Genomic DNA, 23604 nt, shown 5'->3' on the forward strand with positions numbered 1-23604 from the left:
TTTGTAGTAAAAGTTTGGGGAAGAACTACATATGACTGAAAAAGTTGGGTGTACCAATACTTTTTTTAATTCATACAATGGACATAGAAAGACTCTTAGTTGAAGGCTGATTGGAATACCTATGGCATGTGGTTCAAATCTGTAATCTTGCTTTTCCTCTTCTGAAAAGCAAGCACACTAAACAGTGAAGCTGCCCTTGCTGTTAACCACCTCTTTCATTTAAATGTCTGCCTGTGTCCATATATGTAATTTCCGCTTTGTTTTTGGTGATGTATGCTTAGTCTATTTACTTTTTATTTTTATTTTTTTATGTCAAGTCAAGTTTATTTCAATAGCGTGTTTTTCACAACAGACATTGTCTCAAAGCAGCTTTACAGAATTTAAGAGTTAAGGTGAACAATGTGTATTAACCCTGATGAGCAGTCATGGCGACTGTGGCAAGAAAAAAATTCCCTTAGATGTTATGAGGAAGAAACCTTTAAAGGAACCAGACTCAAAAGGGAATGCATCTTTGTTTGAGTGATATCAAGAGTGTGATTATAGTTTTTAAAACAATACAAAACACCAGAGAGTGAGAACTGACATGAGCACTGGAATGTAAGATTATAAGTAATGTCCTTTCTACAGTCTTATTCAGTCAGTTGATGTGAAACCAGGAGCTAGTGAGCAACTCATAAAATAGCTCAACATTTGAGATCATCATAGATCCAACACCAGCTTCCAACATCTCCATGCTGGAGCCTTTAAACACTCAAAGAGGTCCAATGTCCAAACTCTACATGAAGTGGAATCACTTTTCATGACTTTAAATGAGTCTACATGAATCTAGTCTGGGCTGGAAAGACATTAGCCTCAGCCTCTTAATACTCTATTTGGCATTTTTGCATATTATAATTAGTTTTGTTGTTGCTCTTGGTTTGGCAAATCATAATTAATCCCCATTGCCTTTTTGCTCACAGCTAAGCCCCAGTATCGCCAAGCTGCCACTCGTGGGGGCCCCTGAGCAAGGCCCTTAACCCTCACTGCTCCAGGGGTGTTGTATCAGGGCTGACCCTGTGCTCTGACCCCAGCTTCTAACATTGTTAAGATATGCGAAGAAAGACTTTCACTGTTATGTAAAGAACATGTGGCAAGTATAAAGCACCTTTCTTTGATCTTTATAATGCGAATACCCTCCCAATAAATAAATAAACAAACAAACAAAATAGTCCTTTTTGTAAAAAATGTTTCCTCTTAAAGGAAATGGAAAGCTTAGCCCCCTAGCCTACTGTCACAAATCCATTTTAGAAAGTATATGTTCTCTATTTGGTCTTTTTTTGGATTTAACAGACTAGATTACGTGTGGGATGTTATGGAACTAGTTCAGTTGTCTTTTTGGAAACTTCTCATGGGGTTTTATTGATGGAAACACTGTTGTTAGGCACTCTTTTAGACGTAGCGATGTTGTTTCAAGAGGAGATACCCTGTGCGCTCCCATGACAGTGTGAAGTGTAGGGGAGAGAAAGTACCCTGTCAGTTTGGATGATGCTTTTCACACACACCCTCATCAATGATTCACACGCAAACCCACACACAGCCGCTGCTGTCAGTACAGCAACAGTGACTCAGACGGTGGATGTGTTGGCTTAATCAAAATTCCACAGGTCATACCGGCCCTTATGAAGCCTAATTAATCAAGGGAATAGCCGACTGTCTCTGACTGCTCTGTTCTCCATCAAACCCCATCACTGGATCATCTCTTTCGTCCTCGCTCTTATTAATCTTCATCTGTCTTCCCTTATCTTTCCTAATGGTCTCATTTTTCTACATTTCCAGTCAGCAAGGACATCATCATAGTCACAGCCAATACCCATGCTGGTCCAAGGTCTGTTTCTCTTTGGTCATTCGGTGATGTAATCTTTAGAGGACAAATTGTAAAGACAAATCACTCATTTCAAAAGGAAAGATCTTCTGGAGGATTCCGTTTTCTCTTCCTTGCCAATCATTAAAGGAGAAATCCACCGTAAAATTAAGTATACATTTTATAATCCAATTCTGAATTGATGAGTTGGTTTCAAACCATTCTATTAACATGTTGATCTATTATTTTTATTTCGGGTAATGCTTTCTGCTCAGCAACCTGAGGCAATCTTTTCAACCATGAGTTCAACAAGTGAAGTCAAAACATCATGGCCCCTCACATCATCAGATGTAAACACAGCATTTTACCTATAAATGAACTTTGCTTTATATAGAGGTGTTTGCTGTGCATCAAGTATCACAAAGACATAATTGTTTGATTAACAATATTACTACGTTATATTAACATGATTATATAATAGTTCAGTTTACCTTCTTCTAAGCATTAATCTCTTCTTAAAATGACTGATGTGTAGCACTTCAGTTATCCAGCTTTCTCAGCTCCTCATCTGATCAATCAGGTTCCAATGTTTCAGCTCACATGGTAATATCACAATCGGCATCATTGTCGTAGTCATCTCCTTTTTTTGCTTACCAGCAGAGACATGTTTTGCCAACCACACCCCCAAAATCAGTACAAGCTGCACTGCATTTTAAAGATTGGAGTCCAGCATTTGTTTTCACTAAAAAACTGTTGGATTGCTCATGTATATAATGGGAAAAAAAACATACCTGGAAAACTGTGCAACTGAACATTTAAGATTAAGTGAACATTTGACATGTAAGTTTTTTGTAGTCAAGCATTAACTTGCATATTCTAAGCTATAACAAATAAAATACAGAATTTATCAATAAATGAACACTAATACTGTATAAAATAAAAACATATTTAATGTATTCCATATGGAAATTCCATAAAGCTTTTGTTTTACCTTTTTCCATTTCTGTCCATAAAAATATGTGCTTGGAGGACAGAATCACATCTCTGTTGTGCTGCAGGATCTGTACATTTAGAGAAACGCTAACTTTTAACCAAGTGGGACATCAGCAAGCATTTCTATTTGCCTGTCAATCATGTTGCTTGTCAATTCAGAAAGCTAGGCAACGTTCTGGGGGCATCAATTTATAATGAGAACGCTTCAGGAAAAACAGAATCTACTTCTGTGCAAAGCTAATAACTGCCCTCAATTTTTGGATTCCAATTGCTTCTTTTAATTTAGAAAAGTTGGGTGAGGTAATGTGGTGACTAAATAACAAAGTGCTGCTAACAATGTAGCATTGCTCATGTGTACAGAAAAAAAAAAGGAATCAAAGTGTTAAAGCTAATCTCACAGTCAGGAGTCTGTCTATGCTACAAACCTTCATGCCATAAATACAGCTGCTAATGGGTTTTCTATAACCACTTAACATGTACAATAAAATGACTGCTGCGTGGTTGGATTGAAAAAAAAAAAAAAGGAAGAAATATTACATTTAAGTTGTAAACCAATTGAGTGACATGATGTAGATTTGCCAAGGACATGGGCCTAAAAATAAAACAATAAAAGCTGTATTTATTAAAAAATCTGAAAAGAATTATAGCAAAGGAGTATATGAGCATACAAAAGTATAAAGCAAAAGACATCTAACAATGTTTTACCTTCATGTAATATTCATTTTTACATGTGGAGGTTTTTGAGGTGAAGGTGCTTTGTACAATACAGCACAGTGATATTCTTTCTATTCAAGTGATGTTAGGAAGCAGTGGTCAGACATGATGCACAACCTTTGCAGCACAGATGGTCAAGGGCCTTGCTTAAGGGCCCAAGAGAAGAGTGGCAGCTTGGGAACACAGGGGCTTGAAGCCCAACCTTCTGATCAATATCCCGTGAGCCTTTTCAACTGAGCTGCCACTTCCCCTAGTGAGCTTTTACATGGAAATAATTAAGATGAACTCTCCCATGATAATAATTCTCAAAATATCCAAAAATGCATCCACGAGGACTGTTTATCCTTACCTTTAGGTCAAAATGACCTAATGTCTGAAGTTTCAGACTGTTTGATTTTGCGCATTCAGCTGTGCACTAAAGGGAATGGCAATTAAATGCTGCATGTTTGGTAAATACGATCATTTGAACCAAAACAGGATGTACTGTTACGTCTTAATGAAATTTGAATTTATAAACAGCGTTAAATGACTTAATTAGGTTAAAAGTCCGCCCCGTTCTCCCTGATGCTTTGTGTTTATCGGAGGATCTCCGGCGTTGTGAATGCCAAAGAGAGAGAGAGGCTTCTGGTGAGCAAGTTCCACATCAGTGACAACAACCAGAGGGAGCCTCGCTGCGTGTGTGGGCATGTGTGTGATACAAGGACTGCAGGGACTCATAAATACACACAATCTTCAGTTTGTATCTCATTATTCCTCACTTTCTCTCCCTTTCCCATGCACTCTCTTCCTCTCTGTGTCAACGCTGATTTGTGGCTGCGTTTTGTTATTTGTTTATATATTTATTCACTCGCCGCTTTCGATTGTAGCTCTCCACACTGCTAGGAGTCTGGTGAATATTTCATGCTGTTTGCCAAGAGGGGTCGGATGCAACTTGTGTCTTTTGTATCTTTCGGATACTGAAAGTAGACACGTTTCCGTTGTGTTCGGACCGTGCATCATGTTTGCCCGTGTGGCACTGCAAAGCTCAGGAGGAAAATAAATGGGTTCTATTTTGTGCGTGTGTACATGCATGTGTGTGTGTCTGAACAATGGTTTTAAATTCTAATATTAAGATCATGAAACTATTCTGTAGCAGAAATAAAGAATATTTATTTTGGCATATTTATATTTTACATGAGTGGTATTGAAATCAAATTATTGTATTTATTTGTTTACATTTGTTTAATTATTTCGGGTTTTTAAATTTTTTTCTCGCTTCTTGCCAATCACTATGGATCATTTTACATTTTAAATTTGAATTTAACGTAACCCCCAATCAAATTCACCGGTGTAGAAAACACTATCCAGATTTAACCATTAACCACTTGCCCTGCCCATCTCAAGCAACACAATGTAGTTTTATGCTATGGCTATCAGTGTGTGTTTGAATATCAATATTCCGGCAGACTGCAGTGTGGAAATCGAGGATGAGCACCCCCGGGCTTTACCTCAGTAAATTATTTTCTATATGCTAGAGTAAGCAAAGTTGTGGTTAAATGAGGCGTCACCTCCTTTACCGCCTGAGAAGGCATGAACTTCAATCCAGAAAAATGCCTGTTGGGTTAGAATTAGACGAGCATCAATTCCAGTAGCAAATGCAATTGCCTAGGCAGCATCTCAAATTCTAGCTATTAGTGTCAGACCTCAGCGAGTTTAAAACTCCAGTTCCCAATAACCACAGCGGCTCCAAAATGGCTGCACTTTCCAGTAGCCATCTCCATATTACTTATTGAGCACAGGTGTGCTCGATTACACACACACAGCTTCACTCACAAAAACAATATGAAGTAAATACTCGTTGTGACTTTGTTGTATAATTTTAACAAACTACTAAAACACAAACTAATTACAAGGTACATTGAAAGCAGCTGTGAAGAAAGGGACACGTGAGGACAAATCGTAAGACGGGGTAGAGACAAATACCAGTCAAAACAAGACACAAAATAAAACCTGAGTAGTATTGAAAGTCGGCATGACACACTAATTTCTGACAAACGATTTAGCTATACTTTTACTTAGCTAGAATATATTAGTAATGTCCTGACTCCATTTCTCTAGGTAGTTCAGATTAATGGAGTTTGATTTAAGCTGTATTATTCACAGGAAGCAAAAGGTGCTTTGGTTTGCAATTTCACACCGTGGTGTGTGTTGGTTTCACATTGTCTATATATTGTTTTTATACGTATCTCAACCAGAAGTATGCTTCTATTATTTTAAAGTCTGTTTACGTCTAAAATTTAGCAGACACCCCACTGTCCTCTATTTATAACCAAATATGCTTACGGTAAAAACAATATTACTGCCAAAATTTGAAAGGATTATGAGTTTACATGCAGAAAATCTACATCAGGCTCTGTCTCTTTTTTAAAGCTTTGGGATGTAAGATGTTGTTCACTGAGTTGTTGCTTCACAAGTCAATGAATTTGACTGGCAGGAGCCTGCCAGGCATCTAACAAATCAAGCTGAGGAAAATAACATTTTCCACTTTTTTATTGAAATGCTTTTATTCTGAATCTTAGAATAGCAGAATATTTTAATAGAGGTTTTCTGAAGCATATATATTTTTTTAGAACATTATGGAAGTATACATAGTTATTAATATATGTTCAGAATCCTGAACGCATTTAAAGAGTGCAGTTAAGTTTGGTAAAAATGTTACTTTCAGGATCTTCCGGGCACACGGCGCGCACTTCTTGTTTCGCTGTACGCACTTCCAGGTTGGAGGCCATCTTGCCGTTTTTCCCGTGCCTCCCCGTATTTAAGGACAACCAAGACTTTAGCTCTCAGCCAGATTATTTTACCGGATCTATACCCCTGTGACATCCTGCATTTGCGTCCTCACTCACCCAGTCACCTGCAGTTTCCCCTGCTTTTATGACACAATAATCTGGCCCTGTATCGTGTTCCCAGAGTCTCTGACAGAATAATCTGGCTAAAGATGGACTCAGCAGATGTTTTAAAGCATTTGGCTTGCTCCACCGCAGACGGGCAATTCAGGGACCCAACCGAGACGGTAAGTGTTTTGAAGCTGAGCCCCCAGCAGAGAAATTTGTATTTTCGGGTGCGTCATGTATAATCAATGGTAAACCAAATGGTTTTGAATAACCTTCTGAAACGGCTGTCCCTCCTGCCCCTGAGCTCTCCCGGGGGGCGGGGGGGGCTGCCCAACCTCAGCCTTCCTGCCTGACTGGGGACGTCACCCAAGCCTGTCTGCCCAGCCGAGCATGCCCTCAAGCCTGTCCAGAGTCCCGCAGAGGGTGCCGCTCCACTCCAGAGGGCACAATCCTTGCTGACTACGTTGATTCACCCCCGGGTTTCTCCAAGGTGTTCGCCTGGCCCCTGGGTTTTGCTGACGACGTGGTCCAGACGCTTCCTTCTGCCTTTCCTGACCTCCAAGGCATCCCCTACCCAGTGGCAGTTTGCCTCAAACCCTGCTGTGTCCGCTGCTGGCACTTCACTTTCCTCGTGCCCCAGGATTATTGTGCCTTTCCAGCATTTCTTTCCACCAGACCCCCTCCACCGTTGCCTCTTGCTCCCCAGACATCAGGGGGGGGCGTTGGATGTGTACTGTCAGGATCTTCCTAGCACATGGCGCGCACTTCCGTTCCACTGTGCGCACTTCCGGGTCGGCGGCCATCTTGACGTTTATCCCGCGCCTTCCGGTATTTAAAGACGACCAAGACTTTAGCTCTCAGACAGATTATTTTACCTTTTTTTGACCAGATTATCCTAATCCTGAGATGACTCTTGCCACCCTGCTCTGGTTCCTGCTCCTGCTCCTGTTCCAGACCCCTGGACTGTTTTTTTCAGTTTTGGTTTTGTCTCCCTGCATTTCCCTGTTTTCCTGTTTTGACCCTGGACTGTTTTTGGACTTTGTTTCTGCCTCAGTGTGTTGCCTCATTAAAGCCTGTTTTCTCCATACCCCTGTGACGTCCTGCATTTGAGTCCTCACTCACCCAGCCACCCACAGTTTCTGACAAAATAATCTGGTCGTGCACTCCTGTCCCCTGCTTTTCTGACAGTTACTGATGCATTAAAGGAAGCAGGCCAACAAAATTACAGCATAATTACATATACAGTTGTATACTTAGGGCATGTGTGACAGATTGGAAAGACCTATAATATGTCCCTGTAGCTGAATTCTGGCAAACAGACACAAAAAAGAGAAATCAGAGAGCATTGCTGTTTCATAGTGCCCGGTTCCCAGGTTTGATCATGAGCTTGGGTTACTGTATGGGTTCATGCGTTTTTCTGTCTCCCCCCCTCAATATCTAAGACCAGCAGGATAAATTAGACCATAGACCATAATGATTTTGTGAACGTGCGCACATGGGGCCTTACAATGGACTGGTGTCTCATAAGCCAGTGATTAATCAGATAACGGCTGTCAAAATGTCCGCTGTGCACCTGCGCCACATGGCATTTTTACATGGAATTTCAATGCAGGGTGAATTTACATACAAAGAGAAGCAAAGAGACTTCAGTTTGGCAGAGCCTGTATACAATAGAAAATGTCAAAATCTCAATACGCATGTTAACAAGATGAGGCGTAGATGGAAACAATGAAACAGGAAGTGCGTAAACAAAACTATAGTAAGGAAGTAATCTGGAAACTTCAGAAACAAGATTTTACAGGAAGAAATGCAGCCGTGTCAGTGCTTGTTTTATTATATGGATGTTGTGTGCCGTATTATATACTGACATCCAGAGTGTTAATACTTGAATCTGATCCATATTTCCAGCGCTCTGGCATATGGCATAGAGTGCCATATGTCATTGTGTATTTTTGGGCAGGGGATGCTTGCTCTCTTCGGCTGCCATGATTGATGCTCCTCTCTTGTGAAGTTCTTTTCTTGCTTTATGGAGCGTGGTTGGGTTTTATTCCTTTGTAATTGCTTTACCATGCTGTACCCGTAGTGCCGGGCTGGTAGCTTTTGTGTTACGGCCCATTTCTATGCAGAGTGAATGTGCGTATGACTGAGCATGCATACGCACTTTTTTCTGTCCTCTATTTCTTTTTTTCTCTCTCTCTCTCGCAATCACACGCAGCAACATAAACACACTTATAGAAAGCTTGAGAGATTCACTCATTATGTGTGTGGAAAGAGCTGTACTGATGGTCTGCCTCGATGAATAAAGTCTCTCTTTCTCCTCCTAAAGGACACTGTTTTTTTTTTCTTTCTTCCATCCGTTCTGTCATCTCCTCTATTCAACCATCCATGTGCTGGAGGGATGAAGGCGGAATGATGTATTCTGTCTCTCCTCGGTTCAGCATCAGTGAGCACTCGACACTCAGACATTAATGTTACAAATATTCAAATAACTTTATTTAAGATTCAGCCAAATGCTAGCATAGGGTACGTGTGTGTGTGTGTGTGTAAGAGAGAGAGAGAGAGAGAGAGAGAGAGAGAGAGAGAGAGAGAGAGAGAGAGAGAGAGAGAGATGGCCTCATGGGTGGTTGAGTGAACACAAAGAGAGAGAGTGAGAAATAAAGAGAAAGAGAGAGTGAGAGAGAGACCCATTGTGTCTGCTTTATGTGCATAATGATGGTGATGATGAGGCATGGGGAGCAGTGGACTGCAGCTCTCTGTGTCCATCATTATGGCAGTTTAGTCATCTCTATCATCCTGTCTACTGAAGAATAATGCCATAAATACATTTTCTCCAATCTTTCTAGAAGGGAGTATGAAGTGTAAAAAAGGTTTCTCTGGGGGGTTTCATATGGTGCTGCTGTTTACCTGTTAATGTAATCTCAGCCTCAGACACTTTCCCCTTAGGCTACAGAGCACAGTGACGGCTGCTGGTGATATTAGATGGGAGGCTAAAATTTAATATCTCTCGATAGCTTGAGAATGAAAATATTAGGCCTGAGCAATGCATTATATCATATGGTCTCATTAACAGTATAATGAGAACGACATGGGCCAAACTGTTACCCACATGCTTAAAGACAGATTTCAAAAACACTCTAAACCTCTATGTGATTCTCAAAAATAGCAAATATAATAAGCATGGCTTAGTTTTCTGTTCATTTGTGTAATGTGTATGTTCTGTGCACAATGTTTTGCATGGTCTTTCTACTTTGTCTCCTCCCAAGCCAATCTTTTGCCCACTCATTTATACCAGCCCACTGATAATAGATTCTCTACGTTGTTAGGCAACACTTTTCACTAAAATTCCTAAATAATTTATTACATATGCACAAACAGATTATAATCCAAGTTTTTAAAATGAATATGCACGACAGTAATTTCTCATAGATAAACTTGAGAAGGAATGATTTGTTCCTCTAGTAATGAATGCAAATTTACGGAATTAGCATATAGGTGTAGTAATGTAGTAACTACCATGAAAAGCCATGTTAATGTAAATCAGTCATCAGTTCATTTTCAGTAGCCATTATATACTGGTCAGGGTCATAGTGCTAATGCACCATAAGTAATGTATGTGTGTGTGTGTGTGTGTGTGTGTGTGTGTGTGTGTGTGTGTGTGTGTGTGTGTAAAATAACTGGTGAAGTAGGAAGTGTATAAGCACTGATAAGCATAGGGCATACATCTATTTACTGACTGACCTTCTTTTAATGAATTGTGGTCTATAATGAAAAGGTAAAAGCACCCCTCCCCCAACACCCCCCCTTCTCTCTCTCTCTCTCTCTCTCTCTCTCTCTTTCTCTCTCTTTCTGCCTTTAAGCCCAGTGTGGTCCTGCATCCTGTGTTATACTCTAATTAACCGCAGTTACTAATACACACACACACACACACACACACACACACACACACACACACACACACACACACACACACACACAATTTAGCAGAACACTACTTTTGTAGCTGTTGACAAAGCTATGTGAGGACCGCAGGCAATTCTTTACCCTCGGATCAGTCCCTCGCTCAACCTCAGATCTTCACAGCTTCATGATACCTACAGTACACAAAAAACACGAGCATTCGTTTCAACTGAAAGCACGACCCTTACCAATCAAATGTTTGGAAAGTGAGGATTCCTTTCTTTCTCTGACAGAAGTGTGACAAATCTCTTTTGCGTTCGCAGGACTTTTATCTTTGTTTTTTTAATGAGGAGCTTGTGAATTCTCGGTGCCTCCTGGCCTCTGGTGCCCCTTCCCAGACATGCACATATGCACAGCACAAAGACTTCAGAGTGCTGCTTTCATTGCCCTCATCAGTACTATGCAAGTCCGTATGCTCAAACATGCCAGCAATGCCTCTGCATATTAAAGCGCCTTCAAACTTCTGTATTTCAGCTCAATTTACTCTCTGGTCTGAAAGTTATTATTATTCTTTTTTTTAACCTGGGAAAACTTACCATGTGACTGTCACACTCAATGACCAGACAAAGGAGTGTCAATGAAGGACGAGAGGGAGGTTTTTATATTTTTCCTTCTGGTCATGAACGAGCAGTCAGATACAAAACTTAACAATATTTTTATCTAATATTTTTAGTGCACAGTGTACCGATGAGTGGTTTGGTTCCTATAAAATGGTTCTGTTTTGAAACCTTTACTATACCTGGTTAAGCATGATTCATTATAATTAGCTATGAAAAAGTTGACTGATATAAAAACCAAGAACAAATAAAAAAAGTACCTGTGAATAACTCAGTAATGGTTAAAAATAAATCGTCCTGGTGAACCCCCTGCTCAGACTCAGCAGCTCATTTCAGCTCCACTGAGCTTTCTCATCATCTTGAGAAACATGTCTGACTTTAGGTCTCTTCATGTCACATAAACTGAAGACTAATGGCGGATTCATGTCATATGGGAGGATTACCACCTTACAATTGAAAAAAAAAAAAGACCGAATCCGACACCAGCGGAGATTTCTCCAACCAAACACTGAACCCTTTGTGGCAACTAGCATCCATGCTGTACCTTTAGGAAGATCTAAGTGTGCAAGCAGTAATATAAGAAAAAAAATTATCAAATTATTGAGAAGAAGTGAAGGCACTGTTACCAAGCTCATTATATGGCAATGACAACGTGAAGCAAAGTGTCATCGTTAGCATTTAATTTCTTGAATGACATATTGTAAATTTGATCCTTTTTGTAGTTTAATTTATAGTAAGAAATGTTATTAGTACGAAATAAATTAGTTGTTGTAATAACTTGTGATATAACATCTATAAACAGTTCATCCCTCCATCCATTCGTTATTAAGTGCAATATCTTACAACCTCGAGAAGCTGGTTGAATGTTTGCGAGATTTAAATGCGCTTATTATCGCAGATCAATAAGCAGATGAACAACGTCAGATTTTGAATTTTATCCAGGGTCAGTTCACAGCAAGGACACATGTCTCAAATAGTTTTTATTTAAAAGCTTAATTCCTGTTTGAAGAGTATGTTAAGGACTGGAATTTGTTGGTGGTCAGTGGGACCTTGTCAGTGTAGTTGGCTTTAAGTTGTATTTGTTGCTGTCTTAGAAAATACATAGTCATCTAACAACAAGTCACAGTTTTGCTACTGACTATTACTTACTTACGTTTTCCAAATAAACATGTAAGTAAATAAATAAATAACATTTGAAAATTCATAAATATGTTTTAATAAATTCCAATTTGTGAAAGGACTGATATACAAGTCCCTGTGCAGGCTTAATACTAGTGTATTAAAATGAGAATTAGAAAAAGTGAATTAATACTAACAAAATAGTGCTACTGTCTTCTAAAATGTGCTTTTGAATTGGAATTATAATAAATTCCTGCCCTCCACATTTCTCCCAATGAGGTAGAAGATGGATTATTGTACTAGTTATGTACAATTGGTAATTTGTCCTTGTAACTCCAGTACAGAAGTTTTTTTTTTTTTAATTGAGATGCTCCATACCCGCCCTTACCCATACTTACACATCCTTTTAGTCTACATGGGTCTGATAGCTATATGGCTCTCCTGGTGTGACACACAGATGTACTGTTATTTAATGTCTCTCCAGAGCTACAGGTATCCTGTTGTCTCAGCACTCACCTGAGTGATTTCTTTTACTTTATTACTTGTTTGTCATTATACATGCCACTCTGGCTTGATCACTTTATATCTCTCATGCTGTTTGCTCATTCTCCATGTTTATTGCAGTTTGGTAAATTCACCAGTGTCTAATCTTTCTGTACACGTACTGTGTAACTCTACATTTGTTTCATTATTTCATTATGTTCTAGTTTTTCAGTTTATACAAGCAGGGTTTTTTTAAACCTTGGCAGTTTATTTGTCCCATTTTTGGGGTGTCCTCAGAATGAATTTTTTCACGTCTTAAACATTTTTAGGTCAAGAAATAACTCAACAATACTTTTCATAGTGTGTGTTTAAGAATTGTTAAATTAGGAATGAACCTTGTCGAGGACTATTTTAATAACATTGTGAAGCAGACTAGCATTATGCTAGTAACCCTTTATCATGATTTGGATGACAGTGAAGCCCCGAACCTACTTTAAGAACAAGGAATACATCCAGGATGGGTTTCAGATCTCAGTCTGTTAGTGACTTAAGTTCCCAGCAACCAACACGTCCTACAAATATGGCTGCCAAGGGTTCTAAGCTCCTAAGACTAAGACACACACACACACACACACACACACACACACACAATTTTATACTCTGATTGTCCTTGCTACTGATTGAGCACAGGTGTTCTTAATTACACACTCACACAGGCGCACGCTCACATACTTCTGAAAGGATTTTATTCACATTATCAATGTGAAGCAAACACTTTAGTGACTTGTTCCTTGATGGTTGCCAAGCCGTGTTATTCTAGATTGATACTCTAGTCACCACACTGCTTTGTGCTTTGCCTGTTTTTGACCATACAACTGTTTTACAATTTGGATTTGTTTGCTTTGCTATGAAAGACTTTTAAACCTCACTTGCATCCTCCTACCCAAGTATTATGTCAGTGGGACACCAATATGCACACACATTCAATTCAATTCATTTTTATTCGTGTAGTGCTTTTAACAAAAAACACTGTCTCAAAGCAGCTTTACACAGATAATGTGGTGATAACGAATAAATAAGATGTTCTTTATGTGTAAGTCTGTCCCTAATGAGGGAGCCGGTGCCGACTGTGGCTAGGAAAATCTCCCCGAGATGGCATAAGGAAGAAACCTTGAGAGGAACCAGACTAAAAAGGGAACCCATCCTCATCGGGGTGGCACAGAATGTTTATTTAGTACAGATAAACGATGTTTAGGTGTGCAGTGATTGTGATCAAATTCAAACTGTATTCCTGAGTCAGTGTAGCAGACTGTTAACATTAACTACAGTCCAAATCCACATTCACACGATGTAACCCACCTTCTGGCATGTGCCATGAGGAAAAGTAGAAACCTGGGAGCATAATATTACTGATAATATTACTGGTTTGTATTTGCTAACGTCTTGTGACAGAAGAGTATCTGCAAGAGTGAAAGGGAAAGTTTATAGGACTGTGGTGAGACCTGCTATGTTGTATGGATTAGAGACAGTGGCATTGACTAAAAGACAGGAGAGCTGGAGGTGGCAGATTTGAGGATGCTGAGATTTATATTGGGAGTGACGATGCTGGACAGGATTAGAAACGAGTTTATTAGAAGAGCAGTGTATGGACACTTTGGATGGAGCCCCCAGGAAGGAGGAAAAGAGGAAGGCCAAGGAGGAGTTTATGGATGTGGTGAGGAAAGACGTGCAGGTAGTTGGTTTAAAAGAGGCAGATGTAGTGGACAGAGTAGTATGGAGACAGATGATCTGCTGCAGCGACGCCTAATGGGAGCAGCCGAAAGAAGAAGATTTGCTAACGTCTGCCAAGTTCTGACAGCTGTAGCTTGTAGTCTCTGCTTTTGGGTGGATTATAATTCAGGTCAGTTCAGTTCAGCAGCTTAATACTTTTATTTGTTGTTTTCTGTGTTGGAAAGCCACACACTTGGACTCAGCAGGCGTCCTCTGGTATCTCTGTTTAGATCAATGCTGGTCACCCCAGAAACTTCGATACGGGCTTGTTACCGGCGGTCCGACCGAAAGCCAGCCGTTCTTTGGTCGCAGTCAGGCTATTGAGCAAAGCTCATGTGACAAATTATTGATTAGAGGGGTGTTTTGATGGAGAGGGCCTCACAGCAGGGCTGCACTTGTTCCAGTGCCTGTACCTGTGCAAACTTTCAAATAGCGAAGAGAGCCAGAGGTAGACATGGCAAGAGTGGAAACTCTAACTCGTGATTTGGGTGTTTGAGTTGTTTTCTGAACTCGCTGTGATTCACAATAGGAAGCTTGCTACTATTTAGTTAAGAGTTAACTTTAACCTCTTCCTGAAGATAAAGTCTGGCCGTTTAGCTTGCTATCATTTAGTTAAGAGGGCTTTTTTTCTTTCTCTCTCTCTCTCTCTCTCTCTCTCTCTCTCTCTCTCTCTCTCTCTCTCTTTCTTTCACTTACTATGTCGGGAAACACAACTGTTGATTCAGTGCCACTTAATGAGCAGATCAGCATGTATCCCCAGAGTGATCACACACATATGCACATACACATACACATATACACACACACACACACACACACACACACACACACACACACACACACACAAACATACATAAACGCACATGGTGTCACCCTGTTGGATGCCGAATTCTAGAATTTCTCTCAGCTGTTGTCTAGGAGAAGCATGCTAAAAAGCTCCAGATTATGACAAAAAGTTACAGCTAGCCTGTTACCCTAAAACACGTATCTCTGGGGTTTTTTATGTGTGAATTTGTTTAGCACTTGCGCTAGAAATTAGATACGAGGTGGTAGCAAAAAAGTTTCAAGACTAATGCTACTAAATGGTGCTATTCTGACCATGTTCATTACCATCATTATGAACAGCAAGTTAGAGCAAAGAACAAAGACATGATATCCGTTTGCCATACGTTGACATACATTGAGTGGAATGCCCATTTAAAAAAACAGAAGAACATCACTAGAAGACGACAAGAGATCAGGGAGACCTTGATAGAGCTCAATCCACAAAAATAGCAACTTGTTATTGTCGGAAAACAATCCACATGATCTCACTTCCACACCAACCCTACTCACCAGATTTGGTCCTGCGGACTTCAACCTCTTCCTGAAGATGACGTCTGGCCGTTTTGACGCCATTGCGTAGATACAGTGTAAATCGCAGAAGGTGCTTGACATGCTTTCGAAAAGAAGACCTCCATTACATATTCCAGAGGTAGCAGCAATGCTGGGAATGCTGTTTTTCTGTGCAATGAGACAATTTTGAAGGTTATAGTGTGTAAGCATAGATAAATAAAGTACTTTCTTGTAAACAAAGATAATCATGAAACTTTTTGGTACCACCTTGTAGATGGGGGGGATGGGTGGGTAGGTAGATAGGTAGGTGATTGATAGATAGATAGATAGATAGATAGATAGATAGATAGATAGATAGATAGATAGATAGATAGATAGATAGATAGATAGATAGATAGACATGAAATAAATCAAAGTAAACAGTGTAATCAGTGTAACAGCAGCAGAGTAAATATTATTAAAGTGGCAGTGTGTATGACTGTGGATGTTGGTCAAACCAACCTTTTGAATGTATTAAAGTCATTTGGGCCTCATTTATGAAGCTCAATCCAGTTACTTAAAAAAAAAAAAAAAAAAAAAACAGGTGACATTGAGAGCACTGACTGATTGGGTTCAATTTTACAATCAATTTGAATAAAGAATTTCATTAGCCATTCAAGAATAAAAAATGTGCCTTGGAAAAAAAAAAGGACTATGGTTTATGTTCTATATAAATTATTGTGCTGACGCTTTTATGCAGCAGGGGTAAGGACCTTGCTCAAGGGGCTCAGTGGGACAGTGGTAACTTGATCTCCAATCAAGCTTGGTGATTACAATGTATTATCTACCTAGATAAGTCTAAAAACTTAACAGTGTATAAACCTTTTAACTTTCTTGGTTCGCTCCAAAGGTTCCAGCTCACTTGTTGGACTTTTAATGTAGATAGTGTGTGTTCATTTTAAGCGAATAACACATAGTCCATTCCACTTTCGCTAAGCTCTTCTCCTATCTTTGGCTGGTGATTATTCAAAGCAAAGAGCTCCAGGGAAGGTTTCAGACAGCTTGTGCTGTGTGCTCGGCCATCCATCACCGCCTCAGGTCTCGCCACAAGATTTATGATCTACCGTCAGGGAATTTTAAAACTGCAAGCCTTTCTCTTCCCCTCCTGTTCCTTACCCTTTATTTCCTCCTTTCCTTGCGTTCTGGTTGGAATGATTAAAGTCCGACATTGTGGCAGAACGGCGGGAAAGATATAATTTCAGATTCAGTTGTCAGTTCTGTGGTTTGATGAGAGTTTGGCAGGGATAGAATGGCAGTGGGGAGATTTCTGACTTCTGATTGTTGCTTGACAGACAAATGGGCTCAAGTGTATCTGAGCTCTGTTCTTGGGTGCTAAAGTGAGCTGCTAAGGGATTTTTTATGTTTTTTCCAAACGTCTGTCTTAGCACGAGCCTGGAACTGGCATCAACCAAGAATTGTCACATCCTATTACAAGACATCACATGCATTTATTCATCTGGAAGTTAAAATGACTCATTGTTTTTTTGAAAATTTGCCATTTTATCATTTTTACACAACATTTTGAAGACTTTCTGGATGAAGTATTTATCACCCAGTCTCTTCCAGGTTCTGTAAGCAAGATTTCAAAAGGGAATTGGTGTAGTACAGAGAATAATAGTGCTTCTGTCAGGATCTTCCAGGTTCACGGTGCACGCTCCCGGGCAGCGGCCATTTTGTCGTTTTTTCCACGCCACCCGTTATTTAGGGGGACCATAGAAATTGGCGAAATTTCTCTTGCCACCCTGTCTGGTTCCTGTTCCCTACTCTTGTTTCTGTTTTTGACCCTGTTACTGATCCTGTTACTGTTCCTGTTACTGTTCCTGTTCCTGTTCCTTTTCCTGTGCCTGTTCCTTTTCCTGCTCCTGTTCCTAAACCCTGTTCTTCTCTGCCTCCCTAGTTACTGGTTTTTGGCTTTTGTTTTTGCTCTACCCCTTATTGACTGATATTCGGACTACTTTATGACTTTCGATTTTGTTTCTTCCTGCATTGCTTCATTTCTAGTACTGGACTCTGAACTGTGTTTTTGCTGTAGCCCACTTTTTTTTTACTTTTTGTTGTCTCTGCTTGCTATTTTTTTTATTAAAGATTGTTAAACTCTCTTTTTGTGTTCTGCTTTTGGGTCCTTCCAGTCACCAGATATCCTGACAGTATAATCTGGCCTGGCATCGTGTGTCTGACAGTTACATGCATAGAATTAGAATAAAAATCAAAAGCAGAATGCTTAATTGATCCCACAAGGGAATTGTTGAAAGCACCACTACTGATTGTAATTTTAATACTACTAAGACACTAAAGAAATATTTGAAAATCAGTGAAAATTCAGTCCTTTACTAAAGCCGTATATATATATATATATATATATATATATATATATATATATATATATATATATATATATATATCTCACATTGCATCCCACATTTGTCTTTCATGGTTGTTGTTTTTAACCATTTTTAGGTTATCAGTTTTTTTTCTTCATTATCACTTTTGCTATTTATGCTTGCACTTTAATTAAAACCAATATTTGCCTTTGCATTTGTTTCCTCAAATTACACTTATACTGTTCAGTTTCATAAACAGCGTTCAATAAGAAATAAATGCAGAAAGTGCCTGATGTTCAAGAATAGATCATTTTCTATAGATTTACTATCTGCATTACTTTCTGTAGGTTCTCCACTATACGTAAACAGATGGGATTATGCATCCTACATTTCCTCTGAATATGAGGGCACTTGGAATGCTTCATTCAGGGTGTGCCTCTGCCTCCTGCCCTGTATTCCCATTGTAGGCCCTGAAGCCACTATAACACTGGCCAGGTTAACAGAATGAAAAATGAATGAATTCAGGGGAATCGTCCATAAGATTAGTTTGTAGAATTAACTGGAGGCAGCGATTTAAATTTGTTGCTTTAATTGTGATCGTTAATTTGCATAAAACTCAGTTTAGAGCCTCAATTTAAATGCCATTTGCTGACATGCTTGTTTCTGTCACCGGAATCGTGGCTTTGTGTAACAGTGAAAAGAATGGTGTCCTGTCACTAGTGTGAATGCCGCGTAAAAAGGAATACATTATAATGAGTTCTAAAGGCCAGCGGTAGCTGGTGGAGAGATTTGAAGGCTAGTATAATGTTATTCTCGTTTTTTTGTGCATGGTAAAACGTGTTGTAGGTAAAAACAGACATCGGGGCATTGTGGCAGTCTGTAGTACTTGACATAAACAGATGTATTAGCTTTTCACTGTTGCTCATTTTGCAAATAGGGGTGAAAAGTAACTAGTTTGTGAATGTGTCTCGTGTGGCTTTAAAATTTCCGTCAAACCTTTGCACTTTCTTTGCTCCGATCAGTCAGCTCCAATTCATTTTCTGCATTTTGAAGACTCAAACCTGGTTTTAGAGTGATAAGGTTTTGCAGGGCTGGAATTTGGCCAACATGGTTCCAGAAATGAAAATGTGATGGAGATTTGTTGAAATGTTTCTTTTAAATCCAGCAAAATCAGTTTTATCCATCCTTTGAATAGTGTCGTGGCATATCTTAAAATATAGGGGGAAAAAAACGTTTAAGCACATTATACAGACTAAATTATTAGGACACCTGACTTTTCCAGCTATATGTGGTTCTTTTACCACACAATTGTATAGGATGTCTTTAAATCAATATGCATTTAATTTCCCTACACTTAAACTAAGAGATCCATACCTGTTCCAGCATGCCCCTGTGTACAAAGTGAGCTCCATGTAGATATGGGTTACATGGGTTTGGAGTGGAACATCTTGAGTGGCCTGCTATGACCTCAAACCTATTGAACACCTTCCAGAACATTAGCAATTTACATTAGTACCCGACTTTACTAATGTCCTTGTTGGTGAATTATCACAAATTTTATCAACCCCATTCAAAAATCCATTGAAACAACTTCTCAAAAGAGTGGAGGTTACTGTAAAAGCAAATGAGGACTTAATGTGGAATGGGATGTTCAGAAATCACAAAGGAATCTGATGTTCAGGTGTCCTTAAAATTTTGTCTTTATAGTATATCTTTTTGGATTATGGGTTTTGGTTTATTATGCATGGATGGAGCTCTGTGGCAACTTTGCTTTGGATAAATATAAATTCCTCCCCAAACCTTCTGTCTTGCTAAGCAGATTTTAATTTGCTATGGCTGATTTGAATTGCTAAGTTTGTGCCGCATTTCCAAAATCCCTGATTATGAACGGATCCTGTGTTCTTTTGGGCATGAACATCTCTCAAATCTTTATTTAATAGGCTCAGTCTCTTTTTTCCCCCCACTCTTTTATTGTCTTATTGTATAAGTGACAAAAGACGAGTAACAACAGAAGCCTTCTGTGAGTCTTCGAAAAGACTTGTATAGAACTTTGACAGAAGTCTTAGAGCTTCACGAAACACTTCCTTTCTTTTTTAGGTCTCCCAGTTCAATCTTTTTTTTTTAAAAAGGAAGCCCCTGTCTGTATTGACAAAGCAGACTCCAATATATCCTGTTACTCCTGTTTTGGGCTGTGTAGACCTCTTTTCACCTATTACTAAGCCCCTTTCTCGAGCCATCCTACCATCCTGGACCTTTGTTCTTCAAGCCTTAATATCCCATGAGTCTTTTAGACCCCAGTGGTCGTATTAGCAGATTTTAGCCTTTACACTGGGAACAACACACACCAACACACAAACAAACCCCCTTATTGAAACAGTCAGTGGTTTATACTGAGGATGTATAGATTTATAGATGTATAGATTTAGATTTATGTTTAGATGTATTTTTTTCCTGTGTGTGTGAGACTTTGTGCGTCCATTCAGATTACTGATGGGCGTGGAAGCATGACGGCTGCCCCTCAGCTAGGCAGAACATAAATTATACATTCCATATTTGCTTTTGCTCAATTAAACAATTTCATAGTGTTTAATCAAGCTTTGCACCCAATAGCTGCAGGCCCTAATTAAAATAACACCACAGCCAAGAACGAGGAAAAAGATTTCCATACCGATGATCCGAATACACCATTCTTTTAACTAAACTAAACACTGAATTCAGGGTCTTGACGATTAAAAGTGATTTTTTTGACTTAAAGAGACCATTAGGTGTGTCAATAAAATCATGTTGGCATTATTAATACATGGCATGATTGAAAATTAATGCATGTGTTTATGTGACTGTTGGGGTCAGAATAAATATAAATGAAACAGATCTAAAATCTAAAATTCAGATTTAAAATTCTGTTCTAAAATCTGATTGGACAAACTATGTTTGAAGCCACTCTAAAACGTCTCTATATATGCAACCTACGTACAATTGCATCCGATATTTGAATTCTGTAATACTGCGTCCGGTTTGGACCCAATAAAATGGTAAATACACCAATCTTTGTATATTATATTGCTTAGCAAGCAAAACCTACTGTTCATTGACTAAAATTTATATAGAATGAATTAGAAAGCATTATTAGCAATCATATATAGTATTGTTAGATGCTAACTGTACTTAGCTTTTGTTGCCTTGTACCATAATATGTGCAATGATAAAGTTGAATCTAATCTAATCTAATCTAATCTAAAGAATACCTTTTATACTTGTGTTTCTAGATTTTATCACGAAGTCATACCATCCTTTGTTTCTCAACCGTAGTGCTTATGTAGTACTTGTAGGTTCCCGGCTTTAATTCCTCACTTGTTCTTCAGATTAAAATTGTTCTCAACTGTTACTCACCCAAGCCATGGACTTGACAAAACTTCTTGTTTGGCCCAGACACCAAAAACTGCAATTTGTGTTCTGCTTTGTTTGTCTGCATCTTGCAGCACTTTATATTCAGCTTTATTACTATAAGGGTGTTCAGCATCAGCCATTGGAAAAGATGCATCTTTACACAAATCTGAAAGTAGATCGAGTTCCTAATAATCAAATAAACTCCATGAGATGACATGAGCAACATTCCTGAAGTTGATTTTTCTACTTAGTTGAAATTAAATTATGTTCATGCAATGAGCAATGAAGAGTCAAGAGGGCAACAGTAAGGTTTTTTTTTTTGGGATGTGTAAATCTTTAAAATGCACCTGTGACACAAGAAGGTGAGTCACAAAGTCAAAGTTGCAGTCCAAGTTAAAAGCTTCAGGTTGAATCAAGAAAGTCCAAAGAGTGAGAAAAGCATTGGCTGTAGACGTGTTTGACGACTCAACAGCGGTAATAATCATCGTCTATCTTCTATCATTCTCAGCTCATGATCACATGATCGTTGATACTGTAGTTGCATATATAAAAAAATATCCCAGCAATAATGTGTTTGGTTTTGAATGTTTTCCTCACTGTGGGAATTCTCTGTCCTGCGGGCTTCACAGGTCGGCGCCCAAGCCTCGACGATCCATGGGGTCAAATGCAATTAGTGATGGGTTGTTCTGAATTTCAACTAACGTGTGTGTGTGTGTGTGTGTGTGTGTGTGTGTGTTTGTGTAAGCCCCTTCAGCACTTGTAGAATTAACATGATTATGGCTGGGGTCCTGTTCCAGGCCATAACTAGACCATAACACCTTAATCTAGTGTGAAAGCAATTGGCCTGCGTGGATCAATACAGAGACAAGGCATACAGCCAATTCTACACACCAAAACACAGACTCTCTCTCTCTCTCTCTCTCTCTCTCTCTCTCTCTCTCTCTCTCTCTCTCTCACACACACACACACACACACACACACACACACACACACACACCCTATATACCAATATTTCTCAAACCTAAACTAACAAATCACTTCCTTTCTCATCACACAAGACATAAAGTAAAGTTAATGAGCTCTCTGTGTATGAGGGTTTGGAGGCAAGTGAATTTCAATTGTGTCGATGTGTGTGCATGCGTGTGTGTGTGTGTGTGTGTGTGTGTGTGTGTGTGCACATGTTCTCTTCTTGTAGGTGCACCAAAAAGAAATTGATTGAGAGTGGAGATAGAAGGAGACATATAGATTTATAGAGAAATGAAAGAGATAGAGAGAGAGAGAGAGAGAGAGAGAGAGAGAGAAAGAGAAGGCTAGAAGGAGCAGTAGGTCTCTGTAAGTCAGTCAGATGTCTGCTGGCTCCAGATGGCAGTAACAGTGCCAACTATCTCACCCTGTGCTTCCGAGGTGCCACGTATGTCCAGCGTCTGCACAGACATCTGCCTGTCTGTCAACACACACACACACACACACACACACACATTTACACACACACACACACACATGAGGTGCTGTTCTTTGTGCAAACCCAGACATAATGTTAAATGCTGAGCGAGATCAAAAGAGCATCCCTATTGTGAGCAGTACTTACATCTGTGTAGGAGAGAAAGGTATCAAAAGTGAAATGACTCATGAAGAAGACACGGAGGAAAAGAAATGTACTGTTCATTAGGTTTTGTCTAGGCATGACATAAAAAAGCATTTCGGCTTTGTATTATATGGAAAATGTCGGCTTTTATTTGGAAGGTAAGGGTAAGGAGGCAGTCACACACACACACACACACACACACACACACACACACACACACACACGATGCGAAGTCACTCATTTTTTTTCTTACAATGCGTTTGTGTTTAAAAAAAAAAAAATTTACTTCAAGAAATAAACAAGAAAACTAATTAACCGAAATTGTACTATGATGTAATTAATTAATAAATTAATTATTTTGTTTATTTACTTAGTTATTTGTTTGTTTACTTGCTTATTGCTATATTTTTTTATCATATACATTATTTGGTTACTGGGTCAGTGGTTCGTCAGGGTCCCTGATTTCAATCTTGACCTAGATTAATAAGATGAAGATATTTCAGAATGATGAGACAGAGATTTTGGTGATGTTTGATGATGTTGGCCATCAGAGAACACACACACACACACACACACACACACACACACACACACACACACACACACACACACACAGTATATAGACTTTCCT

At 39.2% G+C, this 23604-nt stretch overlaps 1 protein-coding gene across 1 annotated transcript in view; it reads left to right on the top strand.

Moving 5' to 3' along the window:
* The window catches only part of LOC124402813 (ephrin type-B receptor 1-B), a 320170-nt gene that overhangs the window by 141726 nt on the left and 154840 nt on the right, over positions 1–23604 (top strand). The window lies entirely within an intron of this gene.

The sequence above is a fragment of the Silurus meridionalis genome, chromosome 20 (assembly GCF_014805685.1).
Source record: "Silurus meridionalis isolate SWU-2019-XX chromosome 20, ASM1480568v1, whole genome shotgun sequence".
In the NCBI taxonomy this organism is placed as follows: domain Eukaryota; kingdom Metazoa; phylum Chordata; class Actinopteri; order Siluriformes; family Siluridae; genus Silurus; species Silurus meridionalis.